The sequence below is a fragment of the Haemaphysalis longicornis genome, unplaced genomic scaffold (assembly GCF_048455015.1).
Source record: "Haemaphysalis longicornis isolate Haplotype H1 unplaced genomic scaffold, Haemaphysalis longicornis Haplotype H1 scaffold_2, whole genome shotgun sequence".
In the NCBI taxonomy this organism is placed as follows: domain Eukaryota; kingdom Metazoa; phylum Arthropoda; class Arachnida; order Ixodida; family Ixodidae; genus Haemaphysalis; species Haemaphysalis longicornis.
Window position 1 is genome coordinate 248,935,378 of NW_027526295.1, and position 20,427 is coordinate 248,955,804.

Here is a 20,427-nt window from a genome sequence, read left to right on the forward strand (position 1 = left end):
CAGCCTATCTACGCCCACTGCAGGGCAAAGGCCTCTCCCATTATCCTCCAATTACCTCTATAAATTACCTCTATAGGCGCTATAAAGCACTGACAATACGGACTGCATCTTTAATGAATATATATATATATATATATATATATATATATATATATATATATATATATATATATATATATATATATATATATATATATATATATATAAGACAAAACTTTGGGCACTGAGGTAGCAGATTCAGTCCGGTGCCAACGTTTCGATTACAATTGCCTTCGTCAAGCCCGGACGAAGCCGGAAGCAATACAAGTGTAGGCGTTCGAAAAGCGCCCGTGAACGCTGCGACTGCTTCTGCTACTTCTTTTTGACAGACTAAGACAAAGATAAGGAGAGAACGCTCCTCTCATCAACAGTCGATATTTACAAGCGAAGATAATTCGAGGTGGAATTCTGCACGTCATGAAGGCCAGAGAAATCCAAAAGCACTACGCGATGGCGATGACGGAGGACACGTGCGTCCTTCTGGTGATCTGTTGAAACTGCCGCGCTTGCCTCGACCGAAATGAAAAGTTCAGGCTGCCTTCTTTCGGAGTTGCGAGTGCACGATACGGTGTGGCAACGGAGGGTATTTTTAGCGTTCATACTTCGTTCTCGGCGGACATGAACATTTCGTGGTTTACAGCTCTATCTTGATCTTCCGCGCGACGTTCGTTTTAATTAAAATATCAGCTGCCGGTTTATTTCGTCGGCATAAATCCCGACACCAGTGTTGCTAGCCGGGCGAGTTGGAATGGCATTCTTCACTGGAACCGCCGCGACAGAAACGAAGACAGAGTGAGTGAACACAGGGACAGCAGTTCGTCTACCAACGAAAGTTTAAAACACACGAAGGGGACATACATGCGCACACGAAAAAAAAAAAAGGATGAAAGAAATCAGGAGTCAACTGAAGGCACTGCGCATGTGCGAAGAAAATAAATGGCAGGCAGGATGAGTAGAATCGTCTGTGTGATTACACGTGAAAAATTTCACGACGTACGTAAGTATCACGACCAGCAGCCGAACAACCAACCATGTTACCTTACCGTCCTCAACCCGTCGTAACCCACTTTAGGCCACCTTAATCCACCCTACCTACCTTAGTTCACTTAAACCCTACATTAATCCATCTTATACCACACAAACCCATTTTAATTCACACAGTTGAACCTCGTTATAATGAACACCGATATAGCGAACTATCGGTTACAGCGAACTAAACACGAACTTTGGTTGGTCACGTTTACTTTCAGTGACGCTTATTCTTTTTATAACGAAACCGAAACCGCGAGAGCCGCGCGCGATATCGGCTATAACAAAGAAATCTTTGTATCGCGACGAAAAACCCATCAAACGAAGATCCCATCCTCCTTCAAATAAATAAGAGAGCAAAACTCACGATCTTTGTTCTGCTGTTTTTCACGTTCTCACTCTTTCGACCCGTTTAGCTTGAAATGCCACAAGGCGACAGATAAGGATTAACTCGTTTATAGCGGGTTCGAAACCTAGAATAATGCGTTTTTGTATCTAGGAGTTGCGCAAGCCAGATTGCCGATTGGTTAGAGCCTATTTTTGCCACTACTGTTGCAACGAATATCGGATATAACGATCTAATGTACTGCCCCGACACTGCTTCGTCGTAACGAGGTTCGACTGTACTATAATTCACCTTAATATATCTTAATGTACCTTAGTTCCACCTTACTACTCATTATTACTGATAATTAATCAATAAAACCCTTCACTACCTACAATCATGTGTCAATAATTTCCCTTAGTGCCAAACAGCAGGGGTTTAAGCAGAATTTCGATTTTGGGGGGGGTGTCGGTGGGATGTTTGGGGGGGGGGGGGGGGTGTTGTATAAATCCCTAGGCAGGGTGCTTGTGGTTGTGGAATCTTTTTTGGGGGATGTCGAAGTCCTTCTGGGGGGGGGGGGGGGGGGTGTTGGGGGGGTGTTAGGGGGGGTGTATAAATCCCTGCCAAACAGCACACACAAAGAAGGTCATTTGCAGTCAAAATAGCTTTCACTGACGTTGTGGTTCTTAACGGAAGCGTTTACAGCAGCGCAGCTAAAAGCTCGCTTTATGGTGTGGACGCTCTGAAAGAACTCAGTGTACACGACAGAAAGTATACACGATGGCATCATGTTACACCCAAACATGACTGGCTGCTCATCGAGACGACGCACTCGATGGAGTAAGTCAACATCACAAAGAAAGCAAGATATGTCTTCAGCTCCCTTAGTTGTACTTTCTTTTTTCCCTCTCGTAGTTTTGTTTTTTTGTATGCATTTGTGGCTGTCCACGAGCCACGCATAGATAAGAGCTTCCGGTGCGCATATGCTGCGGTGTAAAGCGGCGGCCAAGCCAGCACGGGGCTGGGCCCAGGTTTGAAAACAAGAGCGCGCGGGATTCCGGTTACACGTATGCGCGGAACCACTGGAAAACATCGGCACAACAGCACTCGTTTTACAACAAAGTGAAAAAGAAAGATATAGACAGAAATGGGAGAGCACGTGTTTCCGAAATGGTGGATAAATGCGCACCGCTCGTTTGAAAGCGAGGAAGAAGGGCACGTTTTCGGCGGTTTTTATCGAACAGAGAAATAAAATCCACCTCAAGGTACGACGCCCAATTGAGAGCTCTATAAATATATAAAAAGCTGGCGAGTCGTTTACATAATGCGTCATTTCGTCTTTGTACAACGAGCAAGGTATCTTGCCAACGTACGATCCACAATGTCAACTAAAATAATGATCACAAAGTGGAGCAGTTGAATCAGGCCCCAATATCAATGCGTGCTAACGATAGCTCATCAATACCCCTCTCAGGGACCGCAAGGGTTTTCTTTTAACTATTATTGGCAGAAAGAGAGCGCAACGAAGAGCTGAAACAGCCATTATGTCTCTTTGAGCCGAAAGAAAGACAAACAATGAGAAGTAGTGTTTGAGTTCGAAGCGGGAAAAAGCGGGCATTCGATTAAACCATCGCTCAATGCCAACATACTTAGTTTAGTTATGAAGGATGTATCCTCGTGCATCTCGACTCTTTGCTATTTTTAAACGAATCGATGAGGCGGGGTGTTTGCTCATCACTTAAGCGGCAGGCATAGCCACCGCACCACCCCACGCACGTCACCACTTCGAGTGAAGGAACTAACGGACGCTTTGTGAAAATGAAGGCGAAATCAAAATTACATATACCTATCCAGAGAATTATAGATTTAGTTTAGATTAAAGCAGTGTTTTAATGTCAGCATATACAGTTCATGAGTTATATATTTTAGAGCTTTAGTGAAGTGCGTAGGCGCTAATTCCCGACATGCTCCTGAACTCTTGCCTGACATCCACCTGTATAACCACGCGGGCTGACTTAAAAAAAATAGTTTGGATCGCGTTGAAAAAGTTGGCGCGCCACTACTGACTGAAATTTTGCTTTGAAACTGGTTGGCTGTTTGATTAGGATGGTCGATCAATCGTAACCCACTGAATGGGAATCTTTATTTCACCGGCCGCTTCATCACGCCTTGACCGATCTCGCTCTGGGAGTCCGTGGTACAAGTTCCGAGAAAACCCCGCGAATTCGGCATTAGCTCAAGTTGTAGGCAATAAAAATCATCGGTTGATTAAAATGAGGTGCTCGTTTGGTCAATTGATCGATCGATCGATCGATTGATCGATTGATTGACTGATTGAAAAATAACTACGTTAACCATTTGTCGCAAGCCATCCTACTGAGCTTTGGCCAATCCCCTCTCCGGGCATGCTTGCGCTGGTGTGTTCTAGGGTGTGCTGCGAATTTCAGCGCCAGGTTTATTTATTTATTCATTTATTTACGATCGCTTGATTGATTGGGCGAAATAATTTATTTCTCTGAACAGCCCTTTTTTCAAGCCTTGGCCAATCCCCTTCCGTGGGCGTGTGCCCCTTTGTGTACTGAGTATTCCGGGCATACCCAGCAGGGCTGTGCATCAAACTCGACGTATGCGAGCCTCATGCATCCCGAATGCAGCAATCCCGGCACTGACAGCCTCCGGCCGCTCTAAACGCTTTCGTGGCTCCTCCACCCGAAGCGTGCTCGCACTCAGCGGGTTCCCACCGGGCACAGGCAAGCCACGCGGCTGCGTCTCGAATAAAAGCCCTCGGTCGACACACCATCGCAGCGCGGCGGCATGAACGGGCTCCGCAACGTTGGTCCGTAGTCGCAACAGCAGCAACAGCAGCAAAAGAGGCTGCAGCCGACAGAAAGAGAGAACCCGCACGATCGAAATCCGGAATCCAGGTTAATCTGGCCGAGCCAGACACTCGCAGCGGCAGCCAACGGCGGCGCCGCTTTCCCACGAGCTGTTACGGCGACATGATTCTACATTTCACCTCCAAAGGGATTGCAGGCCGCACCGATTCCTTCCCCCCCGCCCTTCCATTTCGCGCGTCTTCAATCACCAGTCGCAGAAGGGAATTCTCCAACCCTTTTCTTGTACCCTTTTACTTCATTCTTATTCTTACGTTTCCTTATTCCTCATCGTAATTTATCTGCGCATTTTTGAGTTTATCCAACGCCCGTTGAAGGATTTTCTTTAAAAGCCCCATCTTAATGGACACGCGCTCTCTCATTCTTCCATAGCCTACTACGCATCCGAGTGTCTTTCGATCCTTTCGTCTATTCATCCGCTATCTATTATAGTTTTAACGTGTTTGTAACCTGGCCTCAACTAGGAGAACGAAATGATTTGATTTGCGTTCCTCTAATAACCGCAACTCCAGAGCCTGCCATGTACCTAACTCACCTACCTGGCCGAGACAAGCAAAAGCAAAGTCGGCCGTTCTTACAGCTCATCCCGACCACGGGAATTTTTCTTCACTACTGCAAGAACTACTGGGCCACTTACGTGTGCGACCAGCCCTGCCAGAGAGCGCAATTACGCTGTACTGTTCACTGAAGTGGCGAGGCGACCTCGTTCCCTGCTCCGCCCCTCATCAGCGGATGATCGGGATGAAACGGCATGCTCACGCCGAAAAGACGTTATTCATTCCTTACCGGAACCATCATACTTCGTATGTGCATTGATTGACTGATTGATTGTAGGATTTAATGCGCCGACGCAACGCAGGCGATGAGGTGCGCCGTAGTGAAGGGCTTGGGATTAATTTTGACCATCTGGGGATCTTTAACGTGTGCCGAAATCTCGCGCACACGGCGTTTTTGCTTTTCGCCTCCATCAGAAAAGCGGCCGCCGCGGCCGGGAATTGTACCCGCGTCCTCGTGCTCCGCAGCGCAACGCCTTAGCCACTGAGCCACCGCGGCGGGTACTTCATATGAGTAGACGGGACCTGGAGACGAATTCGAACCTGTCTATATAAGGGTATCAAGAAGGTGCGTGAAACATATGTACGTAACTAGTTCCAAAGACGAATTTATTATGCCTTGATTCCTCGTACAACATCTCTGTCTGACAGCGCGCGTTTTGATGTCCAGGCCCCGAGAAATCCGCGGGTCGGTTCTCAACGCGTAAGCATTACAAGCTCACATCGTCGGCCTAAAACCGAGGGCCTGTAACGCGTCCTGTGCTCCATGGGCCTTCAAGGTGGTCTAAATTTATTAAAAAGTCGTCGAGCCTTTATATTAACATAAGGCTGTTTACACTGACTCTGCAAAAATGTCTCCACAGCAATGCATCTGTGTGAAGCCGACTTTAAAGAGCTGCAAGAAATACGTGCACTTTTTGGAGGTATTTAATAAAAGCCTCTAGGCCTTTCATATTTTAATATCGCCCAGAAAATGTATTCCCAGCAACGCTTCGTCAATGTTGCGAGGCCGATTCCAAAAGGTCTCGCTAAATAGCAATCAAGCCAACAGTACAATGTCGCGGTAGTCCTAAAGATTGCTTCCCCATATCGCGTTTGCGCTATGGGGAAGCCACGAAAAAAAAGTACTGTGCGACAGATGCGGCCAGAACGTCAGATGTTGCAAGCGTTCTGTTGCAAGAATCATCAGTTGTTGTGCCTAGTGGCAGAGTAAGTGATGGTAATGACGATGATAATGATTATAACGAGTCAGCTAGAGGGAACAAGGCGCCAGAAAAACTGGTGCACGCGTAGCACGGGTACTTTAAAAAACTGCCCATCCAAAGAAGTGATGCAATGAGCAATATTTTAAACATCGCCATGGATGAAAAGGAATGTTTGCAATGCTTCGCTTATTCGGGTACGCGGAGGAGTTCGGAGCGCTGCCCGCCCCGGCCCAATGTATTCCTACCTCGTCCACTGCCAAATGTAGAAAACCCCTTCACCCTCCAGGATCAAGGGGGATCAAATTTATCTGAGTATGTTTCAACCTGAAGGCCTAACGAACCTGGGCCCGTTTGCCCGTACGCATAAGTTCTCGATTAAGTTCGCGCTTACGAATAAGACGCCAATAAGTTGAAGTCGGCCACGGCAAATAAGCCGGTTGCCAAAAAACGCGACGGAAACGCTACCTTAACCGAGCGTTTGTATCAGTTTCGGGAAAACGACTTATTAGCTAGACATCGCTGAAGTCGTAGTTGAGAACTTATTCCCGCACTTATCGCGTTCGGGAAAACGGGCCCTGTACGCTGCCGAGCGCAACAAAAAAAGGAATAAGACAAATGATTGTCGCCATAGCAACAACCGTTTCACGTTTATGCAAGGCGAGGCGTTCAATTGAATTGAACTGCGCGTACACGCCGAGGATGGAACAAGCAGCGCTATTGTAAACATGTAGCAAGCGTATATACGCGGAGACCGTAGGTGTATGCATAATATACGCAGCAGCGAGCGCCGGATAACGGCGTGTCAATGCACGTCGAGCATCAATGGGTAAATGCTAATATACATAATCCTCAACGTTCGCTGATAACACGCGACAAATGGCCATTCCGGTCTACGCATGCGCACGTACGTGGGTATTCCGCGCCGATAAATCAGCCACCAGACACGCTCGCATGCAGACGACACACACGCACGCATGGGCATCCTGTACCATGTAAGTTAGTTGGCTGCGGCAACACGGTTTGGCCAACACATCCTTTTCATGGTTGATACTTAACGTGCGCTTAGTTAAGCGTTAAAAAGCTCGTAGAGCACCAAAGCCGCCAGCGGGCGCCAAACGCGAAAATCGAGATTTATCGATAAGGTTATGACGAAACGGAATTACGTAGAGGAGCGGAAAGTTTCCACCCGTCGTGAGGAGAGAACACGTGGTCGACAAATGCGGTGCCATCTACCATTGCGGGTGCTTTTCGTTCTTCTTAGACTTACGACTTGGACTTAAACTTAGATTTAGACTTAGACTTAAACTTACGTTCTTAGACTTCTACGAATGTTGATAAAGCATCTGCGTCTGCTTATGCCCGCCTTTCGCACTGACATCTTACAGGACAAGCGTAAGCGTCCCCCAGCTTTTGCTTTGGGTTGTGCTCCAGCAACCTGCCTTCATGCCAGCCAACATACCAAGGGCGACAATTAGTGCGGAAAGTTAGGCAAGTTGGTATTGGGATAACTGGGACATGTTTTCTAGCGCAAAAAAGACGGGAACTTAAGAGAAGAATACAGACGGAACAAACGCTAGACATCCTAGGATGTCTAGCGTTTGTCCCGTTCGTGTTCTTTTGTAAGTTCTCGTCTTTTTTGCGCTCGAAAACATGTCCAAAGGCGACAAACATCGCTAACCACCAAAACTATATATAGGTCCGGGCTTCAAATGTGTTTCATTCAGTAGCATGTTCTTCCTGATACTTTGTACTTTTTAATTGGGGAACGGGTCGACCGCGCGACATCCAGTCTGTTTCAGACAAGCTAGGCACTACGTCTTATCTGCCTTCCTTTCTCGGTAGGTCAGTTTCGGGAACAGGTATAGAATTATCACCCGCCCAGTGGCAGCAATACCAACCTCTCCGACGCGGCCTGGATTGCGTCATTGGCGGTGTTGCGTCGGTAGCGACTCGGAGAAACCTCGATATCTAGCCCGCAGTCCCTACGCGTAGACAACTAAGTTATCTGAGCTATCCAGCCGGCAATGACGTTACTGCTATTGACGAACAACCACACGCGTGGTGCTGCGTTATTTCGCGATGCTGCTGTTTTCTGCGCCGTTCATCTGCGAATTGTGGCCGGCTAGAGAAACTGTCCTTAGCGCAAAGACGTTGCTGCTGCTGAAGCAAAACGAAAGGGAAGAACTTCAGGTCAACACAACGGCTGGAATTTCTATTATCATCGAACGTGATGTATGCCCGCAGAGCAAATAGTTTATGACGACGAGTTAGGCTGGCGCAGAAGTCTCTCACAAACTCCGCTCATGCCACTATTGCATAGTTTCTAAAGAAGAGGAGCTTATCACAGTCACCACATTCGGCGTCCCGCCTTATTCCCGTATTTCCTTTTTTGTTTGCATCGACGTTCCCTTAAAAGAATGCAGCGTGTTCGCAACAATCATCGCCAGTAACATGCGAAACAACGAATCTGTAAAAAGAAAAAAAAAAGATACAAGCCTCGACGTGTTGGGAATATAAGGTGCAAAAGTACCACTATCGCCCGAGTTACTCCATTCACTTTTCACTCCGGTAAAATTGGTCGTGTCCAGCTAGTGCGCTGTCTTCAACAAATCGAGTCCAGACGAACGGAACATTTGAGGCCTTAAGTCATGATGGACGAGGCAGTCCCTCACGACGTGCGACTCAGGAGGCGTCGCAAAAGTCACTCGTGCAGGACAAAGCGTGAAAAGAGATGGAAACATCCTAAAACAGGCAAAAACAAGAAGGGCGCGTCTGTCGCTCCAAACGTGTATTCGCCGGTCTAATAAAGGAGTGATAACCCGGTCAGCAATACGAGGAAGGGCAACAAGCTATAGTGCCATGCGGCGGAAATCACAAAGCACGGCCCCGAACGGTCGCTGTATCACGCAAGCGCACAAAGCGGGACGGAGGTCTTCCCGACTGTCGTACAGTGAATCTGTGCCGCCAGCGATGTCGATAAACCAATGTCGCCTGTTTACGGCCTCTGCTTACGATTTCCGCCGCCGCGTTCATGACTCAACGACGCCCTGCACTCACTGCCTCATAACTGTGACATCCGTATGTGACCGTAACGAGAACTTGCAGGCGCTCGCCGAAACACAGCTCTCATATATACGTTGTGCTAGCTAATCTCAATCTGACGACGCATCGAGTTTTCACAGCCCTTGGCGATCGCTGGAACTGGCTGTGTGAATTGCCGCACCCCGGTTTGGAAGCGTGTATCGGCTAGGACTGCCATTTTCTGCGCTTTTCACGCACTCATAAAATGTAAAGTTCCCTCCCGTACACGCCTAAAAAAACTAAGTTACGCGTGCAAACAATTTCCGCACATGGATCGCATCCATATAGCTGACAGCCTACTGCAGCATAAACTTAACACACTTTTAAGCGCGTGCCGCCCCACCCCCCTACTGCTCTATTAAATCAGCGAAACTATCATTACAACTTAACCATGATATTCAGAATAAAGCTTAGGTCAATAGTGGTGGTAGTGTTTTGTGTTATGGTGCCCCTCGACCAAGTGAATAGCGGAAGGCAACCCATTAAAAAAAATAAAATAACGAGACAACGACGAAAGCCCAGCGTTAACTACCTAAATATAGTTTAGGTAGAATGTTTTCGTTACTTCTACCAGAAGCCGAACTTGCTAGCTCCAACCCAGCACTTCAGCGCCATACGAGAAAAGGCTAATGTAGAGCGTAAGCGCCATATTAAAAGAGGAAAATCGAATCTCCTACTTATGGATGCAGTCTCGTCGTGTACCGTATACTCATGCACCGTATCGCCAGTAAAACGTTCTTCGGCAAACGATGCAACGTTCAATCTTCTCATTACTACACGCTTGCATTGGATAAAGCGCACTGTCGTTATTCATAAAACAAACTTCTGCCAAAAACTAGCAATCAGAGAGTGCACGCGCCCAACGGCTGCAGTTTATAATCGCGCCCACGCAACGACGGGCGAGCGATCGATTCGCTTCAATTCCCTTGTTGAGAAAAAGTCTGCCCATGCCTACCATATCGACGTCCATCCATGCGCGTACTCCTAATCTGACCAAACTCTTCCCCCACCACTTTTTCTGCACTTAGCTTCCAGGAACACGTCTTAAGGCCCAAGTGGCTTCGTGTATACAACAAACTGGCGACACGCGGCGCCTCAACGAACAGTCCGGTTGGAGCGAGGGTCTCAATCGAAACACGTTCGCTCCATTAGGGCAGTAGTCGCTCGTATCGCGCGCGGCCGTGCGCTAACGACGATATGTGACCTTTCTTTGGCCCGACTGTGGCTTCAAAAAAACGGGAGGCGAGTTCGCGGCAACGACAAAAGAGAAAACAAAGGGAAAGGAGGAATAAATTAGATCAAATCGGGCGGGCGGTGGGAAAGGGGAGGGGTTTGTACCGGGGAGCGGTCTCGGGGTTTCGGCATGTTATCTGCGCGGTCCTCTAATGACCGGCCGGCGGGACAGCCGGACGTCGCGCGGCCGCAGTCGAACGGCGACGGCCTTCGATACGGACGGCGATCGATGCTTCGAATCGATGTTCAGGAAGAAGAGACCACGGCAGGCGACACGGGCCCGTCCATGCGACGCATGCCTGGCGGCGACCCACGGCGCCGGTCGCGTCCCACGGGCCACAGGTTACATGGACGTGGGTCCGGCAACTGCACCACATACACTGTGCCACATGGCAACGTGCGCAGCAGCCAACTGACTTGAAAAGCTCGATCCTGGCCTCGCAAAAACGTGCGGGCCACAAACAACGCGGGCTAGACGCGTGCAGCATACAGAAACGGTTTGAGGTGCTCCCAAGTGATCGAGTCGTTGGATATCAGACAAAAAGGAGGAACCACTCCGCTGTCTCGTAATCGCAATGCAGTCTCCGATGCGATAGCATGAGTAGAACACTGAGCATGATCGCGTGGACCATACTCTTCATCCACGATTTCGTCAGAAGCATGCAGGTTGCTCATGACGAACGGCCAATTAAATATATACTCCTTCAAATATCGCGTTAAACTTCCGCCACAAACATAAAACTGGGAAAGCAGGGCTTTGTAATCGCACTTATAACCACTTTGTACACTGAAAAGTGGATTTACGCGTAAAAAAAAAAAAGCTGGTTTCGTCAACCAGTTATATTAGTGAAACTTTGAGTGAACGTCGGGGGAGACCTGCATGTTCCCACACCGGTGGACCTCACGTTCAAGGTCATCAGACAGCGCGTCTTCGCCATGCGTCCCGACGAGCCGCTTCTGGCTCGTACCAGCGCGTACAACAAACGCTGGCGGCGAAGTACGAACGGGTTCGGCGCTTCTCGGTAGGCCCGTTTCGGCGCTCATCCGGGAACGACGGCCCGGCGGCACCCACCCAGCTATCTGTGCCCTGTCAACGGCCCTGCAAGACGACACGTCCTTTGAGGGCTCGCCGCCGCGCCTTCCTTCCTGATCCGACACGGCCTCTCGACGGCACCCCCGAAATTGCGCTTGACCCGAATTGGGGCTGCCAAGCCTGGTCCGGCCCCACCGCGCCCGCTACGGTGGCACACAATCGCACACAGCGCGCGCCGAGCAGCTTCATTCAGAACGTTCCTGTTTTCATCCGAGCCTCGTCCCGGGCCAGCATTCTTCGAGAAGGGGGCAGCTCGCCATTGTCTTCGCTCTAACGAGCCCCTGCGCAAATGCCGACTGCACAAAGTTGACTTGTTGAGTGGCGACGGACCTACCCCGCGCGAGGAGGGTAACGGCCGGAGGGCCGCGGAAGATACCGAATCCTGCGGCGGCGCGAAGGACGCCTCTCCTGGACCGTCCGACGGGACAGGCGAAACAAAGGGCTGGCTCTGCCGACAACGGGCCATCGCGCGGACGGGGAGAAGAAGCGAAGCAGAAGCGAAGCGCGGAGCGTTTTCGGAGTGGCTACGTGACCCCGATTCGGCGCCGGCCGCCTGATTCGTTAGGCGGCTACTCAGCGGGCGGTATACCTGCTGGACGCGCCAGTGTCGCACGAGGACTTGGTCAAACGACGGCATGATTTCCGCGGGGGGCAATCGCTGTTTCACTTTCGGCAAAGCGGCACCCGGGTTTGTCGCGTATGATGTGGAACGCGAAGGCTACGTGTAACCTTTCACGCATGCGCGACAAATGAGAAACCGATTTCTGATGATACGACATGTTAGCTTCGCGTTTTGGCCCTCCTCGACAAGGTTGCTATAACTTTCCAATAAAACAATCCCTCTCTAAACCCACTGGCAAGCACGTGCGAGCGCGCCGGAGTCATGAAAGAAACTATTTTTATACTTTTATTACTGCGTCGGCTATAAAAAGCAGCATGGCTGACTTCGAAACATATGGCATTCGGAAAAACTAAAACCAAGTTGATGTGTGCCCCAGGTGGGTACGCATCAGTGCGATACAAAATATAGATGGAAAAATAGAAAGAGAGAGCGGAAAGCAACACGGCAGTTTCGTCGCGCGCAACATTATTTCTCAACACTGCGCGTGTAGTCCTGCGAAGCGTACAGTGAAGCATGAGACTACATAAAACAGGGGATTCTTTGCCGCTGCATTCTTTTTATTGTTTTTGAGCCCACGATTCTGCAGTCCCGTGCCACATGGGACCTTGCCCCTGGTCGGTCGGTCCCCTTATTCCCTCGTGGATGGACGGCCTCCTCGGCAGACTCATCAGATCGTTAATCACACAGAACATGGCGACAGCGTTTCCTTTAACATTGTACGTTAGAGTTCTTCCTGTAAGCAGTACACTTAAGGTAATGTACGTAACATAAAGGTACCGCCTTCACGTCGTCTTCACCGAAACAGTATTTACTAACTGATGACTTCGGATGAATAAGCAGAAATATTACTTCATTTCGTTTGTAAGTCATTTGTTAGAGCTCAAACGAACGACGATACTGCCGAGCAGTGGCAAAGCGAGTGAACCCAGACATGCATGGTCGGTAACAACAGAAGGAAACCGTAGGAAACCCCGCAGCAGTTCACACGCACACGCACTACCAATGCAGGGCCATTGCAGGCACACTGCCTCCTCGTACACGTTCATCCGTTCGTCCCGAGTTCGTAGGTCCACTTTATGATGCTTTTCCCGCGAACATGCTAACAGGCCCTCGTGTCAACGAACGCCGCCACGTGGTGTCGATTATTCCCCGTACCCGTTCGCCCTGTCGGATGAAGAACCCCATCACGTTGGTTTTCGCCACGACACACGCTTCAAGAATCCACGAACTCGTGCGCACGAACAGCCCGACCGACAGTTGCTTCGTCGGCCGGGGTTTGCCGAGTTTGTTTAGATGTGGCGCAAAAACCAGCCGGCTGTGCTCCGCGAGACACGAGAAGGAAAGGGGGGTCTCCTCTTCGCCTAAACAGTTTTGCCCGCGACGACGGATGCCCTCTGTCGCGCGGCCGTCGGGGAGCCGAGCAGCCAAACAGACAGAGTGAGACGCAAAAAAACTGGCGGAGCACAGAGTAAACAAGGAGACGTGAGCTTGCTCAGCGCGCCAGTCCGCCGCTGATCACCGCCCGAGCAGAGAGAGCACCGGGATGCGAGCGCCGCTCGGGTGAGGAGCGATGCGCTCCGCCGCATCCGCCGATGAGAAAGAGCTCCTGCTGCCTGCTCCCGGAGCGGCTTCTTTTCCGCCAGAGGACGAGGAGAGGCAAAGAGGGAACGCTTACTGCGTCGCGAGGACGAGCAGATACAGCGCGATCACGTAACCGACAGAGATCATACAACTCCAAACAATGACTGGAATCACAAGTTCCTGATAATGGTTGAACCCTGCAACACTTTTTTCAACTTTTTTTGAAATCCTAAACGGTTTCAGTACGTAGTCACCCAACACACCCAGTACTTAGATTAGGGGGTAGCAAAGTACCTCAGCCAAAAATTACTGCTCTACGCTCATCAGATAACTTGTAAACTCGCTAAAAATATTTTTCTCTCTTTTCCGGTCTTGACGTTCTTCAACGGCCCGAATTACATCACTAAGGCCAGGTAGCGGCTGTTGGCCGGTTTTCTTTCAGTTGCAGCAACGAATGCTTTTCGATAGCAGCTTTAAAAAAAAAGCCACAAAAACAAAGCAGAAATGGAAGGCGTATCTGGTGCGACGAACAAATCACGCAGTGCCGCTCTGTGCTGGCGATGATTATACAGCTCTCGCCGTGGTTCAAGACGCGAAGGAAAGAGTGAAAGCGCTTATCAAAAGTGTTGCAGGGTCCCTTTAAATGATTAGCTTGAATGACAACCCACTGGTGGGACGTGACGACACTTTCCGGTCGCGGCGAATATAAGCGCGGTTACAGCTGTTGCAAATAGCATGGCCTCCGCGATCACCCCAACGCGCGCGGGGGAATCTCGGAGGCCATGCAAATAGCCGCTAACAATGTATCAGTTGTCTGAACAGCATGGCTCCCGGACTCCGCATTGGAACTCCGTTGTTAACGCCGGCGGTGGGAAACTCGTGGAAGGGAAGTTTGGTCAGAGACACTGTGCATCACTCATCTTTTGACGCAAGTATTGTACCCATTAACGGAACTTTACTTCGATTCCTGGGAGTGTGAAGTTTGGAAACGCGGCATTTCTCCTCTTCGCGGCATTTCTCCTCTTCCGTATTTAACCGTATTTAGTGCAACCGTATTTAAGGCTGAGACCAAGTTGATGTTTATAGAAAAGAAAGTGAGAAAAGACAATCAGTAGGCATGTCTCATTCTAAGGAATTTAAACTGTATTGTGTGTACGCGTGATTTTTTCTACGGACATAACGGACAATCAGTCAAGAAATGTGTCGTGTTCTATTGTATCTGCTAGTAACAGGTATTGCAGAAAAAAGTTTTATGTATATTGTACGACTTGTGATTCTCATTGTTAGAAATGTACGATTTTTTTTGTATTTTTCTTAATTTACTTATTTTTCGCTCTGTGTATATTTGATTGAAGCGTCGATTTTTTTGTATTTTTCTTAATTTACTTATTTTTCGCTCTGTGTATATTTGATTGAAGCGTGTCCTCTGTTGTGAACACCTCTGTTGTGAACTCCAGAGGGTCAGGAGCCCTCGTCAGGCACTCAATGCCTTTAGCTGCTGCCCCGTCAGCAGGTATTGTAACACCGTCAGCTGAAAAATAAAGTCTTCTTCTTATTCATATTCCTTCGGTGTAAGCCGGAAAAGTTCGGTGCTCGCCCGCGACGTATACGCGCCGAGAAAACGCCCCACCATCATCCGTCGACCTCCGGTGGCCTTCCTCCGCCGTTTGTGAAACAAGAGGAAACAGGAAACCAAGCCCAGAAATCTGTAAGGCTGGACGAGCTTGTGGTTCCCGACTCGTGCAAGACATAACTTTTATGTTGGACCGGCAACCCCTTTCAGTTAGTATAATAACTCTATGCCGCCCTCATCGCCAACCGGCAGCGGTGCTTCTCATGTCGCAGCCCGGATTTTACCACCCAACAAACCAAATTGCCACGATTTGCACGCGAATCGCGTAATAATGTTACCTCATCGCGTCTTTTCGTGCTGGCTCAGAGCGTATTGAAGTAACACGAAGGCTTGCGCGGGCGCTAATAACTCGACGGCATAGTTCTTGCAGAAGAAACGGGCACGCAAAAGGCCACACGCGCACGCACACCTTCGCGTTGAGGTCGATTCTCGTGTATGCGTGTCCTTTTGAATGTCTCTGCCCTCTGTAAGATCTACATAGCGCATTTACTCCTCAGACAAAGCGCTCTCTTCGCTCGACAACCTGCTTCACCTCAGCGTCTTATAATTGCGGCGTTGAGTTTTTCCCCTTCTCGGCTAATCTGTTAGAAGCAACCTTTAACGGCGCGAAAAGCCGTTTGAAACACTACATCCTCGAATTGTTTAGTTACATAAAGAGTAAGCCGGTCGACTGACCGATACGTTGATATACGCGTCAACGCATACCAGCTGCATCACGGCTGACGCTGTAACGGGGAACCACGAACTAGCGTCATCAGATATCGCCTTTTGTCACACCAGGACGGACATCAGAGCAGTAGCACTACGTAACCGATTTTGAGCGCAAGTGCTGAAAAAGCAGCCCGATGAAAGTCATGTACTGCCCATACTGGTCTCTCACTCGCGTCTCGCTTGGTGATCGACCAACAACGACTCGAAGATTGGACAGCTCCCTGGCAGAAACTGGAGTAGGTTCTTACCTAAGGTAGGGTACGTATCCCACAACGAAACAGCACACGAAGTTGTACTATAAAGACGTTCGATTTAGGTATAGATATGCGGAGATAGCTCCTGCAGGCGTTTCATCCCTGACCAGCATGAATCCACGCAGAAATCGTCGGCTCGTACAGAGAGAAAGACTACGGCACAGCATAAGCTTTGTTTCGGCGTGCGCTGCTGACTCTGCAGTATGACGTCAATTGCGCGGATATAAAGCGGGGACGACCGCCGTATCGCGTTGCATGCACCGGGCGTCAGGGCGAAGCGCGGGGCGAAGGGGGGGGGGGGGGGGGGAGTAACTGGCCGTGGACTATTCTTAACTAGCCCAAATTTCAATTGACGAGCCGCGCTCGATTGTGGCGCCAAGCGTTAAATTATATCGATGCCCGCTAGCTCCGAAGCACCGCTGTTGCGTCATGTAGCCCTATCGACGGTACGTATCTCCACCGGCTCAGATGGCCTAAAATTGAGTTCGCATCGAACCGAAACGGCATCGAAGTTCGAAGGGGCTGCTAAGTAGTGTTTCTTCATGCATCTGCATCCTCGAACAAAGTGATCCTGAAGTGTTTCTTTATGCAGAAGTCTTTCGAGAAACCACGCTTACCAAATTGGTGATGCAGTTGCAAGTCCCAGTAATAGTGTGATGTTCGGTGGTCATGCACGCTGCTGGAACTGTCCTGCACGAAGCCCCGTAACCTATCTTCTTCCATTTCGACACTTGACGGTTCTAGGCCTGCGCCGACTCGTCCGTTCAACAGGCTGGGGCTAACTGCGCACGTTTGCCACAAGTCAGGGCGCCCGCCTATACATTACCGATCTCTGACGGATGAAAAGGTTGGACGGACAAGCGACATTTTGAGCGTACAATAAAATGAAGAAGGAAGGGGGCGAGATGAAAGGGGTGGCACATGTTCTTAGTGTGAAACCTAATCGCCATCCATCGACCATCGGCAGCCGCGGGGGCGCGCACGGCCGAGCGATTAGTCCAGCGCGTGCAGTTAAGCCTGCCGCCGCGTGCGAGGAAGGGACACAAAGAAGAAAAAAAAAAAAAAAAAAGCGCGACAAAAACCCGGAAGGTGAAAGCGCTCACGAATTGCACAGCACATACAAAAGGCGTTAAGAGTTCAAAGGGGGGTGGGTGGAAGGAGGGTGCCGCTTTTATCTTCAATGCGGCGTGAAGCGCGGTGTTCGGCGCACGCGTATACAACCACCGCTATAAGCGCGCCGAACAATGGGACGTTCACCGAGTTTATGCGAGCCACGCTTTACGCGCGCCCAAGTTCGAGCATGGACATAAAACGCGCAAAAATAAAAGGGCCCCGCACTTGCTGTAAACTTGGGACGTCGAGGCACCGACGACGGCGGCTTTAGCCGAAAGTTTCGCGCGGCGGCCGCGGCGGTGGCTTAACGCCCTACTGTTCTTATTTCGTGAATCTCGGAGAGCACGCGCCGACCAAAGGCGTCGCCGCGGTGCGCGCTTTGGTCTTTTGTGTATCGGCAGTAACGCCGCGGAGCCCCCTTTCCCACGGCGCGCGAACAGCTCGTGAAGGGCCGCAGACGGCAAGCAAGAGAAGGCGGCCAGCGTCCTGCCAGCACGCTTCCCCGCAGAGAGAGTTATTGCTGTCGGCTGTGTGTGAACACACGAAGCGCCCACCCCACGCAGGTTTTTTTTTGTTTTTTTTTTCTCCCCAGAACATTATTACAGCCATATGGAGGTAACCTCGAATGCGTTAGCCTTTATGCCGGGTGCTCTTTTAGGGGAAGGGTGTTGAACGTCTACGATTTGCGGGCTTGGACATCCAAGAAGACACAACCAACGGGCTGTCAGGAGAAATGCCGGTAGCGACGCGGCGAGTGAAAGGTGAACACAGTCCCACCTAGTTCTTCCACCGAGACGCGGCTTCCGCATAAAGAAACAGAAGTCAGGTGCTCGTACTCGCGGCCTTTTGTTTCCAGGTGCACCAGTGGTGCACGCCAGCGTTTCGCCGGCTCTTGCAGGTTGGGTGTTCGGAAGGACCCGATATTCGCGCCCCTCTAAACTTCACATGTACGCACCGTTGTGGTCAGTCATGAGGCTTCGTCTGTTTCCCCCGATGACGTGGGACCAACTCTAATGCGATTCTCACAACGCTTTATCGTAGGCGGTCTCCGGTACGTGACACCAACTTCAAGAGATTACTCCCCCACCGACAGTAGGTTGGGCCCATCGAATGCAATACAGGGCTCTTCGATTTACCAGACCTGGACGGTCCGCCGGCAGTCCGAGGACTGCGTTCGGACCGGAAGTCCCATGGGAATACATGGGATAATCGAGCGCCGGATCGGGTCTCGGGCAGTCCGCGGACGATCCGGAACTGATAATTGAGGGGGCCCACACTTGTACTTGCGACGACAAATAGGCCTTTTTTCCCGAGCATTACGGAGGCTCCTTAATTAAAGTATTCCGGATATATACGTAGGACATGTTGGTGTAGTTATCTGTCTAGGATGGCCACCGCGTCGCCGAGGCTGGCGCCACTCAGCTGGCAGTCGCAGGTGAGCAGGAAACAAAGATCATCACCCTGTCTGGCGGCCGACCTTGACCGCAGTGTGCATAGCGAGCACGGGGCCACATTAGCGACGCCTCTCGTCGGCCCCACTTCCTTGCGCCCGGCGTCGAGTGCACCTGAATCGATCCTTTCGGTTCATTCCGGAATGAGGAAACAACAGAAGCAAGAAAAGGGAAGGGGTCCCCACTTCGTCGTCGTCGTTCCCAGAGCGTTCGCGGGTCACACCCTGCCCACCATCGATCCGACATCACGGGAAGCGCCGAGAGTGGGGAGTGAATTCCCGATTCGGAGAGGAGGGCAACGAGGAAAATAAAGGAAGAGCCACAGTGTGAGACAAACAGGGAAATTTCCCCGAAAGGGCGGCGCAGCAGCATCGTCCGACCTTCGCTTCGACGCCTGAATTTCATTCACTCTGTCTCGCAACGTCACCTTCAAAGACGGGAAAAAAATCAATTTATTTCTCATTCTTCGCGGAGACGAACGCGGCGGAGACGGAGGCATGTTGACGCGACGAGTTCGTAATGCGTCCGTTGTTCGCCTGTGAAACATGCCAGTCAGCGCGAAACATAGACGATGTGCGGGTACAGGATCAGTAAAGTGGCTGTTTGGGCAAGTTTGTACGGGTTCATGGTATAACAACAGCGAGCGAGAGAGAGAGAGAGACCAGGCGTGGCTAGGGTCCTCGGCCTTTTCACAAAAGGACATGGGCGTGTATATGGTTTGACATTGTGGCGAAACAGCGACGAGCGCTGTTCTTTTCTTCTTGTTTAGAGCCCGTCGACTTAGAAATAAAATGCAGAAGGATGGACAGTCGGGCGCTACAACGTTAGATCACCAACTTGCCCGACTGTCCACCATTTTGCATTTTACTTCTAATTAAACGGGATCTAAAGAGGAAAACAAGAACAACGCTCGTCCTGCCTGTTTCCTTCCTCTCTTTAGTCGTGCTGTTTCACCACGATGTTAAACCACCAACTCGTCCCGATGAGTGTCCATCCCTGATAGCTTCCCTGATAGTATATAGCTTCCCTGATCCCAGTTGTCCCACTCGCAAGCTCCTGAACCCGAATCAGGGCTTAGGTGCCGTAAACGATGACACGGGCACAGAGCTCATTATTTTATCACTGCGATAACAATGTTCACGCGTCAATCTGTCGATTCATTCCTCTGTCGCAGCGACGGACAGTGACACTTCTGAGCTGTTGCTGCAAGTTTTGTCTGCTGTTTCATCAAGTGGAGAAGACGGCGAACTTCCTGTCCTATGACAAGTAAGCAAATGGGTTGTCGTTAAAATGCGTTGTCATTCGAGCAGCGTACAAACGCAACAAAATGGGCCACGTATACTGCATCTAAATACACTTATACACCCTGCTCGCATTTGGGGACAGCGAAACAGATTTATTTTATTGAACTTTCCATATTCCCTACTTGTGCGACAGGAATGGCTGGTACGCTCCATACAAGCCATTTCGCGAGCGCGAGCGAATGACAGGACAAAAGGAGCAAAAAAACATCGAAGCAGCCAACTCAATTTCGCTTCCCAATCGAAGAGAGCTTAGCTGTCAGCGCGCAGCAGGGAACGACAAGGCTTCGCAAAAACGCACACGGAAC

The 20,427-nt window shown here is 50.1% G+C and overlaps 1 protein-coding gene across 7 annotated transcripts in view; it reads right to left on the minus strand.

The window, feature by feature from the left end:
• The window catches only part of Mef2 (myocyte enhancer factor 2), a 278,552-nt gene that overhangs the window by 58,510 nt on the left and 199,615 nt on the right, over positions 1 to 20,427 (minus strand). Inside the window, exon 1 of one of the 7 annotated variants that reach the window (XM_077700117.1) lies at positions 16,872 to 16,893. The exons of the other annotated variants lie outside the window; for them this stretch is intronic. The gene's annotated coding sequence lies outside the window, so the exon portion shown is untranslated. Of the gene's footprint in view, positions 1 to 16,871; positions 16,894 to 20,427 lie in introns of those variants that run through there. 7 annotated transcript variants of the gene reach the window in all.